Here is a 15,435-nt window from a genome sequence, read left to right as displayed (position 1 = left end):
CTAGTCAGCGCAGAGCAGCGCCTCAGTAGGGAACCAAACACATACCCCTGACACTTGCTTTTGGGCCATTGCAAAGCGGGGCCGTTGTTTATTGTTTCCTTTTTCCTTTTTTTATTTTTTTTATTTTTCACTTTAAATGAAATTCCAAAGCAATGCTTACAAATTTTGTGAAATAATATTGAATTTGAAAAAGGATAAAAAAAATTCAAGTATTAAAGAATTTTTAATATGTTCACAAATTAAAAAGATTCTTGATTAAACATATGCTCACAAAATAGAAAACTATTTCTGAATTTTAAAATTTTCAACATTTTGTAAAACATTCAAAAAAAATAAAAATCATGAAGTTAATTTTTTTCTAAATTTTCAAACTATTAAAGATTTTTTAAAAGATATCCACGAATATAATTGTGAAATTATAACTTTTTTCATTAATTTAAATGCTCCCAAATTTAAGGAAATGTCCACAAATTTAAAAAGGTGTTCATGATCTATACAAATATACATCAATTTAAAAATGATAATGAATTTAAGAAAATAGTTCGGAATCAAAATAGATAAGGAGAAAAAATAACATGAAATAAAAATAAAAAATAAAAAGTTTAAAACTGGAAGAAAACCGGTAAAAAGCAAAGAACAAAAAACGGGTCAAAGAAGGTTCTATAATCTTTCTAAAACCAATGGGAATAGGGAGAGGAAACACCCATTTCGATGAATTATTTTTCAAAATCCAATTTGTGAAGGTTTTTTTTTAAAATAGATGAACCTTTTCCAAAATCAGCGAACTTTTTTTAAAATGGATGAATGTTTTTCAGAATTGATGAACTTTTTTCAAAATCGATGAAGTTTGTTATGTATCGATGAACGATTTTCAAAATCGATGAACTGGTTTTCTAAATTGATACTTGTTTCAAAATTTTGAACTTTTTGGAAAATCGATGAACATTTTCTAATTCGTTAACTTCTTTGAATTTGTGAACCTTTTTATTACATGAACTTTTTTAAAAATTCATGACTTTTTTTTAAAAAATCTGTGAAATTTCTAATTTTGTTCATATTTTTTGTTAAAAAAAACCATGTTTTTTTATCTATGAGCAATAATCAGCGCGGCTACAGTTATTTTTAAACAATTCGCGCTGGAATCTTTCACTATCGCCTTGTTGCTCTAATCTTTGGGCTACCTGCAATGAAGCTACATGGGGTGAGGTCGATTCCTCGTGGGAGCAATATTTTAGGGAATTTTTTTCCGCTATTTATACATTTTTGCTATGCTGTGTCTTGGGTTGGCCCACCAGGTGCGGCTAGTGAGCGCCAGTTCCTGCACGGGTGTATCAAGCGCCGTATAGGAGCTCCCTTGCTCATCCTTACGCGGGGAATAGGTTTCCTTTTAGGCTTAAAACGCTCCGGTTTATTGATAAAAAAACCTTCACAATGTTACCTCCATACAGACACAATGAATATTCGGAGGCTGAAGGAGCAAAAAATGACGTCCTATAGGACGATCAAGAGAGAATTTAGCGAGACTACAGCCCTCTTCCATTGCGCGGGGGAATAGGTTTCGCCCTGCTATGCGTACGATAAACTATGTATACGATTTACGTACAACGTTTCTTTCGGGAGGGCTGTTTTGACTCTTGGGAGCATATGCTCCCTAATGAACAGTAAACAAAAATATATAGTAAGTAAAATTTAAAAATTCTGAACACCCCCTGCACGCAACCGCGGCGTTGTTCAGATTGGACGCCGCGTCAAGGGTCGAGCCGGCCTCGCCCTCGCGCAACCACGACGTCCAGATCAGACACAACGCCAAGGATGAGCTGGTCTCCCGCAAGACGGGCCTGCCTCGCCGCCCCGCCGGCAGCACCACCACTACAGCGCCGCCGTCCACGACTTGTCACACCGACAGCAACAGGAGCCCACTCCATTGTAGTGCCGTCATCACACCCTCGGAAGTGGCGCCCGCTCCATTGTAGCACCGCCATACTCGACATGTCGCGTCGCCGGCATCAACAACCACTCCATTGCAGCGCCACACGACCCATTGCAGTACTCCCTATAGCAGAAACATAGCGGCGAGCAGTGTCGTTCCCTTTTTGCTCCGCAACAGCGGGCAAGAGCAGCAGCGAAGGAGAATAGCGCTTGCGGTAGCGGTGACCGGTGTTGTCGTAGATCTAGAGAAGTGGAAGATGACAATGCGGCAGGAAAAAAAATGCATGGTTGTGGCTTCTTGCGTGGGGATAAGGCGGATGTTAAGCGGCGCATGGGCCCAGCCAGAGATGTGGTATGTGGGTTGGGCAGTTGACCGAGCGATGCAATGTGGGAGGACGCATGGCGCGCAGACGACACGGTTGATTTCTTTCTAGAAATCAGCCGGATGGATTTTAGTTTTTTTTGGCTTCGTCTAAGTGAAATGGAATCGGTGATAACTATAATCTATGGTCCCTGATGACCTAACCAAAAAACGAAGCCCATCTTGTCAAATCTATCCTAATCTTAGAGCATGATAGCTATATCTCGCTTATAGCAAGACAAAAGCTTCTCGCGCGTCGAGTGCCTACAGCGACGGGCTGGCCCATTAGTGCATTTGGAAAGAAATCAAGTAGAGGAAGAGAAAAATGGACCGAGCGGGTTCGATCCTAAAACCACTAGTTACAGCGTTGCGCCGCTGGCCATAAGTTAATTGTCGAGTTCGTGTTATACTACTATAGGGCGTGATGAACTTGAAGTAAAAGAGTCAGGTTTCCATAGGCTTTTCGGTTTTTTGTTTTTGTTTTTTTTCTTATTTTCACCATTTTTTCTTTGTGTCTTTCTCTATTCTTTCTGGGTTTTTCATTCACTTTATTTTCTTTATTTTATTTTGTTTCTTTCTCGGTTCTTTCTGGGTTTTTTATTTTATTTCCTCTTTCGGTTTTTTGCTCCTTTTTCATTTGTTATCCCGCGGGTTTTCATTGTTTTTCTATACATATTTTTGGTATATGCAATACATTTTTTCTATTATACAGTTATCATTTTTCAAATACAGGTTTAGCATTTTTTTCATACATGGTGAACATTTTTATTTGCACATTTAACTTTTTCTCAAATGTTTCATTAACATTTTTAAAAATACTAGTTAACATTTTTTCAGATGCTTGATTAACAGTTTTATATATGTGATGAATTTTTTTTATTATTTTAAATACATGGTCAACATTTTTTCTATATGCATTTAAGATATTTCAAATACAAGTTTAACATTTTTTCAAGACATGGTCAACATTTTTCTATACAAATTTAGCATTTTTCAAATACAAGTTCAATACTTTTAATACATGGTCAACATTTCTTAATACATGGTTAACATTTTCTCTATATACATTTAACATTTTTTAAATACAAGTACAAGATTTTCTAATACATGGTCAACACTTTTTTTGAAAATCTTGATTAATATTTTGTAACACCCACAATGCGGCTATATCTCCCACGTGTCGGGGCACGACTTAGAGGCATAGCCGCATGGTAGGTTTTTCGCAAAAGGGTAATCTTCACACAATCCCATGTATTGATTAAGAATGGGATAAAGAGTTGGCTTACAATCGTCACTTCACACAAATACAAGTTAAACATACATTATCTAGAATACAATCAAGGTCCGACTACGGAACCAAAATAAAAGAAGACAACCCCAAATGCTAGATCCCCCATCGTCCCAACTGGGCACCACTACTGATCAACTGGAAACGAAACAACGCAACGAACACGATCTTCATCGAGCTCCCACTTGAGCTCAGTTGCATCATCTGCACTGGTATCATCGGCACCTGCAACTGTTTGGAAGTATCTGTGAGCCACGAGGACTCAGCAATCTCACACCTGCGAGATCAAGACTATTTAAGCTTATGGGTAGGAAAGGGTAGTGAGGTGGAGCTGCAGCAAACACTAAGCATATATGGTGGCTAACATACGCAAATAAGAGCGAGAAGAGAAGCAATGCAACGGTCGTGAACTAGAAGTGATCAAGAAGTGATCTTGAATCTACTTACGTTCAAGCATAACACAAGAACCGTGTTCACTTCCCGGACTCCGCCGAGAAGAGACTATCACGGCTACACACGCGGTTGATTCATTTTAATTAAGTTAAGTGTCAAGTTCTCTACAACCAGATATTAACAAATTACCATCTGCCCATAACCGTGGGCACGGCTTTCGAAAGTTCAAACCCTGCAGGGGTGTCCCAACTTAGCCCATCACAAGCTCTCACGGTCAACGAAGGATATTCCTTCTCCCAGGAAGACCCGATCAGACTCGGAATCCTGGTTACAAGACATTTCGACAATGGCAAAACAAGACTAGCAAGACCGCCCGATGCGCCGATATCCCGATAGGAGCTGCGCAAATCTCGTTGTCAGGGCAACACCGGATGAGACAAGCTACGAGTAAAACCAGACCTCGAGTTTCCCCGAGGAGGCCCCGCAGGCGGCTCGGTTCGGACCAACACTTAGACCAGCACTGGTCGGGGGGGCTAAAATAAAGATGACCCTCGGGTTGGCCGACCCGAGGGAAGGGTAGGTGGTGGTGAGGCAAATGGTAAAACCAAGGTTGGGCCTTGCTGGAGGAGTTTTATTCAAAGCGAACTGTCAAGGGGTCCCCATAACACCCAACCGTGTAAGGAACATAAAATCAAGGAACATAACACCGGTATGACGGAAACTAGGGCGGCAAGAGTGGAACAAAACACCATGCATAAGGCCGAGCCTTCCACCCTTTACCAAGTATATAGATGCATTAAAATAAATAAGAGATATTGTGATATCCCAACATATCCATGTTCCAAACATGGAACAAACCTCATCTTCACCTGCAACTAGCAACGCTATAAGAGGGGCTGAGCAAAAGCGGTAACATAGCCAAACAACGGTTTTCTAGGAAAAATGGGTTAGAGGCTGACATGGCAAAATGGGAGGCATGATATAGCAAGTGGTAGGTATCGCGGCATAGCAAAAGAGCGAGCAACTAGCAAGCAAAGATAGAAGTGATTTTGAGGGTATGGTCATCTTGCCTGAAATCCCGCAAGGAAGAAAAATGAGTCCATGAAGAAGACAAACAGACGTAGTCGAACCGATCCTCACAAACGCGACGTTATCGGAACTAACCTGAAGAAGCAACACCGGAAAGAAGCAAACAACATAGTAAACAACCACCACATAAGCATGGCATGATGCACAACCAAGTATGATGCATGTCCGGATTAATGAGGCATGGCATGGCAAAGTGCACAAACAACACTACAAATTAAGTGGAGCTCAATATGCAATGAGTTGCATATTGACGGAATACCACATGACTTATTTAGTTCTCTCTCGTTTATGTACCCAACAATATTAAATATTGTTAAGCATGGCAAGAGGTGAAGCATAATGAAAACTACCTATCTAGGCAAGTTTAAGTGAGGCCGGAACAACAACCAACAAGTCCGGAAACTCCTCATGTGCATATATTAGATTTGGTACTGTTTTGCCCTAAACCAAACTTTAGAGTTGTTAAACATGCAAAGTAAATACACCATGTTAAACTAGGCATTTTTCTACCCCATTTACATATGAAGTTTGTTAGGTTTGGAGCTACGGTTATTTAGTTATGAATTAAATCATTTAGCATGGCATATGGGCAAAACTTACACAAACAACGTTTTAAACATCTTAAACATGGATGAAAGTGGCATATTATGAAACTAGACAAAATTCTAAGCATTTTACATATATAAGTTATTTACATGTGATGCACGGTTGTGGAGTTAGGATATGCATGAAATGCAAGGGCTTTTATGTAAAACGGTTGTCTCGGGATTAAATGCTAAATTCGCAGAAGGAAAAAAAACATACGCGGGACGAATCTGAAGCATAATGGGCCAGCAAACAGAAAGAAAAAAAAACAAAGGAGGCACTGGGGGCCTCACCATGGGCTGAGGCCCAGGTCGGTGTTGGCGGCGCGGGCAGGCCGCAGAGGAGGCTGGGCCTTCCTGGCGCTGGCTGGGCCTTGGGAGGCACCAGTCCACGATGGCGCTGGAGGCGACACTCGAGGTCAACGATGGCTCGGCTCGGTGGAGAGGAAAACAGGGGCGCGACGAAACTTGGGGGCGCCGGTGGCGAACGGGCTTAGCAGAGGGTCGCGGGCACGACGACGGCTACCAGCGAGCAGACGACGGCGGATCCGGCCATGGGGCACCGGAGCAGCCAGATCCGGTAGCGAGGGCAACGAACGGCCAACTGCCATGGCGGGGCATGCTCCTGATCGAGGGGAAACAGAGAAAAAGGGTGAGGGAAGGAAGCCAGGGAGGAAAAGAAAGAAGGGTGCTACCTCTTGAGCACTGCATTGGTTTTCCCCGAAGAGGAAGGGATGATGCAGCAAAGTAGCGTAAGTATTTCCCTCAGTTTTTGAGAACCAAGGTATCAATCCAGTAGGAGGCTACGCGCGAGTCCCTCGTACCTGCACAAAACAAATAAATCCTCGCAACCAACGCAAATAGGGGTTGTCAATCCCTATAAGGCCACTTACGGGAGTGAGATCTGATAGATATGATAAGATAATATTTTTGGTATTTTTGTGATAAAGATGCAAAGTAAAATAAAGGCAAAGTAATTAGCAAAGGAAATAACTAAGTAGTAGGAGCTTAATATGATGAAGATAGACCCGGGGGCCATAGGTTTCACTAGTGGCTTCTCTCGAGAGCATAAGTATTCTACGGTGGGTGAACAAATTACTCTTGAGCAATTGACAGAATTGAGCATAGTTATGAGAATATCTAGGTATGATCATGAAGGAAATATGCCCTAGAGGCAATAATAAAGTTATTATTTATTTCCTTATTTCATGATAAATGTTTATTATTCATGCTAGAATTGTATTAACCGGAAACATAATACATGTGTGGATACATAGACAAACAGAGTGTCACTAGTATGCCTCTACTTGACTAGCTCGTTAATCAAAGATGGTTATGTTTCCTAACCATAGACAAAGAGTTGTTATTTGATTAACGGGATCACATCATTAGGAGAATGATGTGATTGACTTGACCCATTCCGTTAGCTTAGCACTCGATCGTTTAGTATGTTGCTATTGCTTTCTTCATGACTTATACATGTTCCTATGATTATGAGATTATGCAACTCCCGTTTACCAGAGGAACACTTTGTGTGCTACCAAACGTCACAACGTAACTGGGTGATTATAAAGGAGCTCTACAGGTGTCTCCAAAGGTACATGTTGGGTTGGCGTATTTCGAGATTAGGATTTGTCACTCATTGTCGGAGAGGTATCTCTGGGCCCACTCGGTAATGCACATCACTTAAGCCTTGCAAGCATTGCAACTAATGAGTTAGTTGCGAGATGATGTATTACGAAACGAGTAAAGAGACTTGCCGGTAATGAGATTGAACTAGGTATTGAGATACCGACGATCGAATCTCAGGCAAGTAACATACTGATGACAAAGGGAACAACGTATGTTGTTATGCGGTCTGACCGATAAAGATCTTCATAGAATATGTGGGAGCCAATATGAGCATCCAGGTTCCGCTATTGGTTATTGACCGGAGACATGTCTCGGTCATGTCTACATTGTTCTCGAACTCGTAGGGTCCGCACGCTTAAGGTTTCGATGATAGTTATATTATGAGTTTATGAGTTTTGATGTACCGAAGTTAGTTCGGAGTCCTGGATGTGATCACGGACATGACGAGGAGTCTCGAAATGGTCGAGACATAAAGATTGATATATTGGACGGCTATATTCGGACACCGGAAGCGTTCCGGGTGATTTCGGAGAAAACCGGAGAGCTGGAGGGTTACCGGACCCCCCCGGGGCAAGTAATGGGCCATATGGGCCTTAGTGGAGAGAGAGAGAGGAGCAGCCAGGGTGGGCCGCGCGCCTCCTCCCCCTGGTCCGAATTGGACTAGGAGAGGGGGGGGGGGGGCGGCGCCCCCCTTTCCTTCTCCCACTTCCTTTCCCCCTCCTAGTAGGAGTCCTACTCCTACTAGGAGGAGGACTCCTCCTTGGCGCGCCAATAGGGCCGGCCGGCCTCCTCCCCTTGCTCCTTTATATACGGGGGCAGGGGGCACCCCTAGACACACAAGTTGATCCTCATGATCGTTTTCTTAGCCGTGTGCGGTGCCCCCTTCCACCATAGTCCTCGATAATATTGTAGTGGTGCTTAGGCGAAGCCCTGCGACAGTTGAACATCAAGATCGTCACCACACCGTTGTGCTGACGGAACTCTTCCCCGACACTTTGCTGGATCGGAGTCCGGGGATCGTCATCGAGCTGAACGTGTGCTAGAACTCGGAGGTACCGTAGTTTCGGTGCTTGATCGATCGGGCCGTGAAGACGTACGACTACATCAACCGCGTTGTCATAACGCTTCCGCTGTCGGTCTACAAGGGTACGTAGATCACACTCTTCCCTCTCGTTGCTATGCATCACCATGATCTTGCGTGTGCTTAGGAAATTTTTGAAATTACTACGTTCCCCAACAGCGGCATCCGAGCCTAGGTTTTATGTGTTGATGTTATATGCACGAGTAGAACACAAGTGAGTTGTGGGCGATATAAGTCATACTGCTTACCGGCATGTCATACTTTGGTTCGGCGGTATTGTTGGATGAAGCGGCCCGGACCGACATTACGCGTGCGCTTACGCGAGACTGGTTTTACCGCCGTGCTATGCACACAGGTGACTAGCGGGTGTCGGTTTCTCCAACTTTAGTTGAACCAAGTGTGGCTACGCCCGGTCCTTGCGAAGGTTAAAACAGCACCAACTTGACAAACTATCGTTGTGGTTTTGATGCGTAGGTAAGAACGGTTCTTGCTCAGCCCGTAGCAGCCACGTAAAACTTGCAACAACAAAGTAGAGGACGTCTAACTTGTTTTTGCAGGGCATGTTGTGATGTGATATGGTCAAGACGTGATGAGATATAAGTTGTTGTATGAGATGATCATGTTTTGTTGAAGTTATCGGCAACTGGCAAAATCCTTATGGTTGTCTCTCTATTGCATAAGATGCAAGCGCCAAATAATTGCTTTACTTTATCGCTATGCGATAGCAATAGTTGCAAGAGCAATTGTTGGTGAGACGACCATGTAACGACACATTGATATAGATCAAGATGATGGAGATCATGGTGTCATGCCGGTGATGATAGAGATCATGACAGTACTTTGGAGATGGAGATCAAAGGCGCAAGATGATCATGGCCATATCATGTCACATATTTTGATTGCATATGATGTTTATCTTTTATACATCTTATTTTGCTTAGTTCGACAGTAGCTTTATAAGATGATCTCTCACTAAATTTCAAGGTATAAGTGTTCTCCCTGAGTATGCACCGTTGCGAAAGTTCTTCGTGCTGAGACACCACGTGATGATCGAGTGTGATAGGCTCTACGTTCAAATACAACGGGTGCAAAACAGTTGCACACGCGGAATACTCAGGTTATACTTGATGAGCCAAGCATATACAGATATGGCCTCGGAACACGGAGACCGAAAGGTCGAGCGTGAATCATATAGTAGATATGATCAACATAGTGATGTTCACCAATGAAACTGCTCCATCTCACGTGATGATCGGGCATGGTTTAGTTGATTTGGATCACGTGATCACTTAGAGGATTAGAAGGATGTCTATCTAAGTGGGAGTTCTTAAGTAATATGATTAATTGAACTTAAATTTATCATGAACTTAGTCTTGGTAGTATTTTGCAAATTATGTTGTAGATCAATAGCTCACGTTGTTGCTTCCCTGTCTTTATTTTGATATGTTCCTAGAGAAAATTGTGTTAAAAAATGTTAGTAGCAATGATGCGGATTGGATCCGTGATCTGAGGATTATCCTCATTGCTGCACAGAAGAATTATGTCCTTTATGCACCGCTAGGTGACAGACCTATTGCAGGAGCAGATGCATACGTTATGAACGCTTGGCTAGCTCGATATGATGACTACTTGATAGTTTAGTGCACCATGCTTAACGGCTTAGAATCGGGACTTCAAAGACGTTTTGAACGTCATGGACCATATGAGATGTTCCAGGAGTTGAAGTTAATATTTCAAGAAAATACTCGAGTTGAGAGATATGAAGTCTCCAACAAGTTCTATAGCTAAAAGATGGAGGAGAATCGCTCAACTAGTGAGCATATGCTCAGATTTTCTGGGTACTACAATCACTTGAATCAAGTGGGAGTTAATCTTCCAGATAAGATAGTGATTGACAGAATTCTCTAGTCACCATCACCAAGTTAGTAGAACTTCGTGATGAACTATAATATGCAAGGGATAACAGAAACGATTCCCAAGCTTTTCGTGATGCTGAAATCGACGAAGGTAGAAATCAAGAAAAAACATCAAGTGTTGATGGTTGACAAGATCACTAGTTTCAAGAAAAGGGCAAAGGGAAGAAGGGGAACTTCAAGAAGAACGGCAAGCAAGTTGCTACTCAAGTGAAGAAGCCCAAGTCTGATCCTAAGCCTGAGACTAAGTGCTTCTACTGCAAAGGGACTGGTCACTGGAAGTGGAACTGCCCCAAGTATTTGGCGGATAAGAAGGATGGCAAAGTGAACATAAGTATATTTGATATACATGTTATTGATGTGTACTTTACTAGTGTTTATAGCAACCCCTCAGCATTTGATATTAGTTCAGTTACTATGATTAGTAACTTGAATCGGGAGTTGCAGAATGAACAAAGACTAGTTAAGGGTGAGGTGACGATGTGTGTTGGAAGTAGTTCCAAGATTGATATGATCATCATCGCACACTCCCTATACTTTCGGGATTAGTGTTAAAACCTAAATAAGTGTTATTTGGTGTTTGCATTGAGCATGAATATGATATGATCATGTTTATTGCAATACGGTTATTCATTTAAGTTGGAGAACAATTGTTGTTATGTTTACATGAATAAAACCTTATATGGTTACACACCCAATGAAAATAGTTCATTGGATCTCGACCGTAGTGATACACATATTCATAATATTGAAACCAAAAGATGCGAAGTTAATAATGATAGTGCAACTTATTTGTGGCACTGCCGTTTAGGTCATATTGGTGTAAAGCGCATGAAGAAACTCCATGCTGATGGGATTTTGGAATCACTTGATTATGAATCACTTGGTGCTTGCGAACCATGCCTTATGGCAAGATGACTAAAGACTCCGTTCTCCGGAACAATGGAGCGAGCAACTGACTTATTGGAAATAATACATACTGATGTATGCGATCCGATGAGTGTTAAAGCTCGCGGCGGGTATCGTTATTTTCTGACCTTCACATATGATTTGAGCAGATATGGGTATATCTGCTTGATGAAACATAAGTCTGAAACATTTGAAAAGTTCAAAGAATTTCAGAGTGAAGTGGAAAATCATCGTGACAAGAAAATAAAGTTTCTACGATCTAATCGCAGAGACGAATATTTGAGTTACGAGTTTGGTCTTCAATTAAAACAATGTGGAATAGTTTCACAAACTCATGCCACCTGGAACACCACAACATAATGGTGTGTCCGAACGTCATAACCGTACTTTATTGGATATAGTGCAATCTATGATGTTTCTTACCGATTTACCACTATCGTTTTGGGGTTATGCATTAGAGACAGCTGCATTCACGTTAAATAGGGCACCATCTAAATCCGTTGAGACGACACTATATGAACTGTGGTTTAATAAGAAACCAAAGTTGTCGTTTCTTAAAGTTTGGGGTTGTGATGCTTATGTGAAAAAGGTTTCATCCTGATAAGCTCAAACCCAAATCGGAGAAATGTGTCTTCATAGGATACCCAAAGGAGACAGTTGGGTACACCTTCTATCACAGATCCGAAGGCAAGATATTCGTTGCTTAGAATGGATCCTTTCTAGAGAAGGAGTTTCTCTCGAAAGAAGTGAGTGGGAGGAAAGTAGAACTTGATGAGGTAACTGTACCTGCTCCCTTATTGGAAAGTAGTTCATCACAGAAAACGGTTTTTGTGACACCTACACCAATTAGTGAGGAAGTTAATGATGATGATCATGAAACTTCAGATCAAGTTATTACTGAATCTCGTAGATCAACCAGAGTAAGATCCGCACCAGAGTGGTACGGTAATCCTGTTCTGGAAATCATGCTACTAGATCATGATGAACCTACGAACTATGAAGAAGCGATGGTGAGCCCAGATTCTACAAAATGGCTTGAGGCCATGCAATCTGAGATGAGATCCATGTATGAGAACAAAGTATGGAATTTGATTGACTTGCCCAATGATCGGCGAGCCATTGAGATTAAATGGATCTTCAAGAGGAAGACAGACGCTGATAGTAGTGTTACTATCTACAAAGCTAGAATTGTCGCAAAAAGGTTTTTCCGACAAGTTCAAGGTGTTGACTACGATGAGAGTTTCTCACTTGTATCTATGCTTAAGTTTGTCCGAATCAAGTTAGCAATTGCCGCATTTTATGAAATCTGGCAAATGGATAAACAAAACTGCATTCCTTAATGGATTTATTAAAGAAGAGTTGTATACAATGCAACTAGAAGGTTTTGTCGATCCTAAAGGTGTTAACTAAATATGCAAGCTCCAGCGATCCATCTATGGACTGGTGCAAGCATCTCGGAGTTGGAATATACGCTTTGATAAGTTGATCAAAGCATATAGTTTTATACAGACTTGCGGTGAAGACAGTATTTACAAGAAAGTGAGTGGGAGCACTATAACATTTCTAATAAGTATATGTGAACGACATATTGTTGGTCGGAAATAATGTATAATTTTCTGGAAAGCATAAAGGAATATTTGAAAGGAGTTTTTCAAAGAAAGACCTCGGTGAAGCTGCTTACATATTGAGCATCAAGATCTATAGAGATAGATCAAGACGCTTGATAAGTTTTTTTCAATAAGTACATACCTTGACAAGATTTTGAAGTAGTTCAAAATGGAACAGTCAAAGAAGGATTTCTTGCCTGTGTTACAAAGGTGTGAAGTTGAGTAAGACTCAAAACCCGACCACGGCAGAAGATAGAGAGAGAATGAAAGTCATTCCCTATGCCTCAGCCATAGGTTCTATAAAGTATGCCATGCTGTGTACCAGATCTATTGTATACCCTACACTGTGTTAAGCAAGGGAGTACAATAGTGATCTAGGAGTAGATCACTGGACATTGGTCAAAATTATCCTTAGTGGAATAAGGATATGTTTCTCGATTATGGAGGTGACAAAAGGTTCGTCATAAAGGGTTACGTCAATACAAATTTTGGCACTGATCCGGATGACTCTAAGTCTTCATCTGGATACATATTGAAAGTGGGAGAAATTAGCTAAAGTAGCTCCGTGCAGAGCATTGTAGACATAGAAATTTGCAAAATACTTACGGATCTGAATATGGCAGACCCGTTGACTAAACTTCTCTCACAGGCAAAACATGATCACACCTTAGTACTCTTTGGGTGTTAATCACATAGCGATGTGAACTAGATTATTAACTCTAGTAAACCCTTTGAGTGTTGGTCACATAATGATGTGAACTATTGGTGTTAAATCACATGGCAATGTGAACTAGATTATTGACTCTAGTGCAAGTGGGAGACTGAAGGAAATATGCCCTAGAGGCAATAATAAAGTTATTATTTATTTCCTTATTTCATGATAAATGTTTATTATTCATGCTAGAATTGTATTAATCGGAAACATAATACATGTGTGGATACATAGACAAACAGAGTGTCACTAGTATGCCTCTACTTGACTAGCTCGTTAATCAAAGATGGTTATGTTTCCTAACCATAGACAAAGAGTTGTTATTTGATTAACGGGATTACATCATTAGGAGAATGATGTGATTGACTTGACCCATTCTGTTAGCTTAGCACTCGATCGTTTAGTATGTTGCTATTGCTTTCTTCATGACTTATACATGTTCCTATGACTATAAGATTATGCAACTCCCGTTTACCGGAGGAACACTTTGTGTGCTACCAAACGTCACAATGTAACTGGGTGATTATAAAGGAGCTCTACAGGTGTCTCCAAAGGTACATGTTGGGTTGGCGTATTTCAAGATTAGGATTTGTCACTTCGATTGTCGGAGAGGTATCTCTGGGCCCACTCGGTAATGCACATCACTTAAGCCTTGCAAGCATTGCAACTAATGAGTTAGTTGCGAGATGATGTATTACGAAACGAGTAAAGAGACTTTCCGGTAACGATAATGAACTAGGTATTGAGATACCGACGATCGAATCTCAAGCAAGTAACATACCGATGACAAAGGGAACAACATATGTTGTTATGCGGTCTGACCGATAAAGATCTTCGTAGAATATGTGGGAGCCAATATGAGCATCCAGGTTCCGCTATTGGTTATTGACCGGAGACATGTCTCGGTCATGTCTACATTGTTCTCGAACCCGTAGGGTCCGCACGCTTAAGGTTTCGATGATAGTTATATTATGAGTTTATGAGTTTTGATGTACCGAAGTTAGTTCGAAGTCCTGGATGTGATCACGGACATGACGAGGAGTCTCGAAATGGTCGAGACATAAAGATTGATATATTGGACGGCTATATTCGGACACCGGAAGCGTTCCGGGTGATTTCGGAGAAAATCGGAGAGCCGGAGGGTTACCGGAACCCCCGGGGAAGTAATTGGCCATATGGGCCTTAGTGGAGAGAGAGGAGCAGCCAGGGTGGGCCGCGCGCCTCCTCCCCCCTGGTCCGAATTGGACTAGGAGAGGGGGGGCGGCGCCCCCCTTTCCTTCTCCCTCCCCACTTCCTTTCCCCCTCCTAGTAGGAGTCCTACTCCTACTAGGAGGAGGACTCCTCCTTGGCGCGCCAATAGGGCCGGCCGGCCTCCTCCCCTTGCTCCTTTATATACGGGGGCAGGGGGCACCCCTAGACACACAAGTTGATCCTCGTGATCGTTTTCTTAGCCGTGTGCGGTGCCCCCTTCCACCATAGTCCTCGATAATATTGTAGTGGTGCTTAGGCGAAGCCCTGCGACAGTTGAACATCAAGATCGTCACCACGTCGTCATGCTGACGGAACTCTTCCCCGACACTTTGCTGGATCGGAGTCCGGGGATCGTCATCGAGCTGAACGTGTGCTAGAACTCGGAGGTACCGTAGTTTCGGTGCTTGATCGATCGGGCTGTGAAGACGTACGACTACATCAACCGCGTTGTCATAACGCTTCCGCTGTCGGTCTACAAGGGTACGTAGATCACACTCTCCCCTCTCGTTGCTATGCATCACCATGATCTTGCGTGTGCGTAGGAAATTTTTGAAATTACTATGTTCCCCAACAGATCATGTATATAGGCATCACGTCCGAGACAAGTAGACCGACTCCTACCTGCATCTACTACTATTAATCCACTCATCGACCGCTATCCAACATGCATCTAGAGTATTAAGTTT

The sequence above is a fragment of the Triticum urartu genome, chromosome 3A (genome assembly GCF_056163025.1).
Source record: "Triticum urartu cultivar PI428250 chromosome 3A, HENAU_Tu73, whole genome shotgun sequence".
Taxonomy (NCBI): domain Eukaryota; kingdom Viridiplantae; phylum Streptophyta; class Magnoliopsida; order Poales; family Poaceae; genus Triticum; species Triticum urartu.
The sequence above is the reverse complement of the archived record's forward strand: the minus strand, read 5'-3'. Positions refer to the sequence as shown.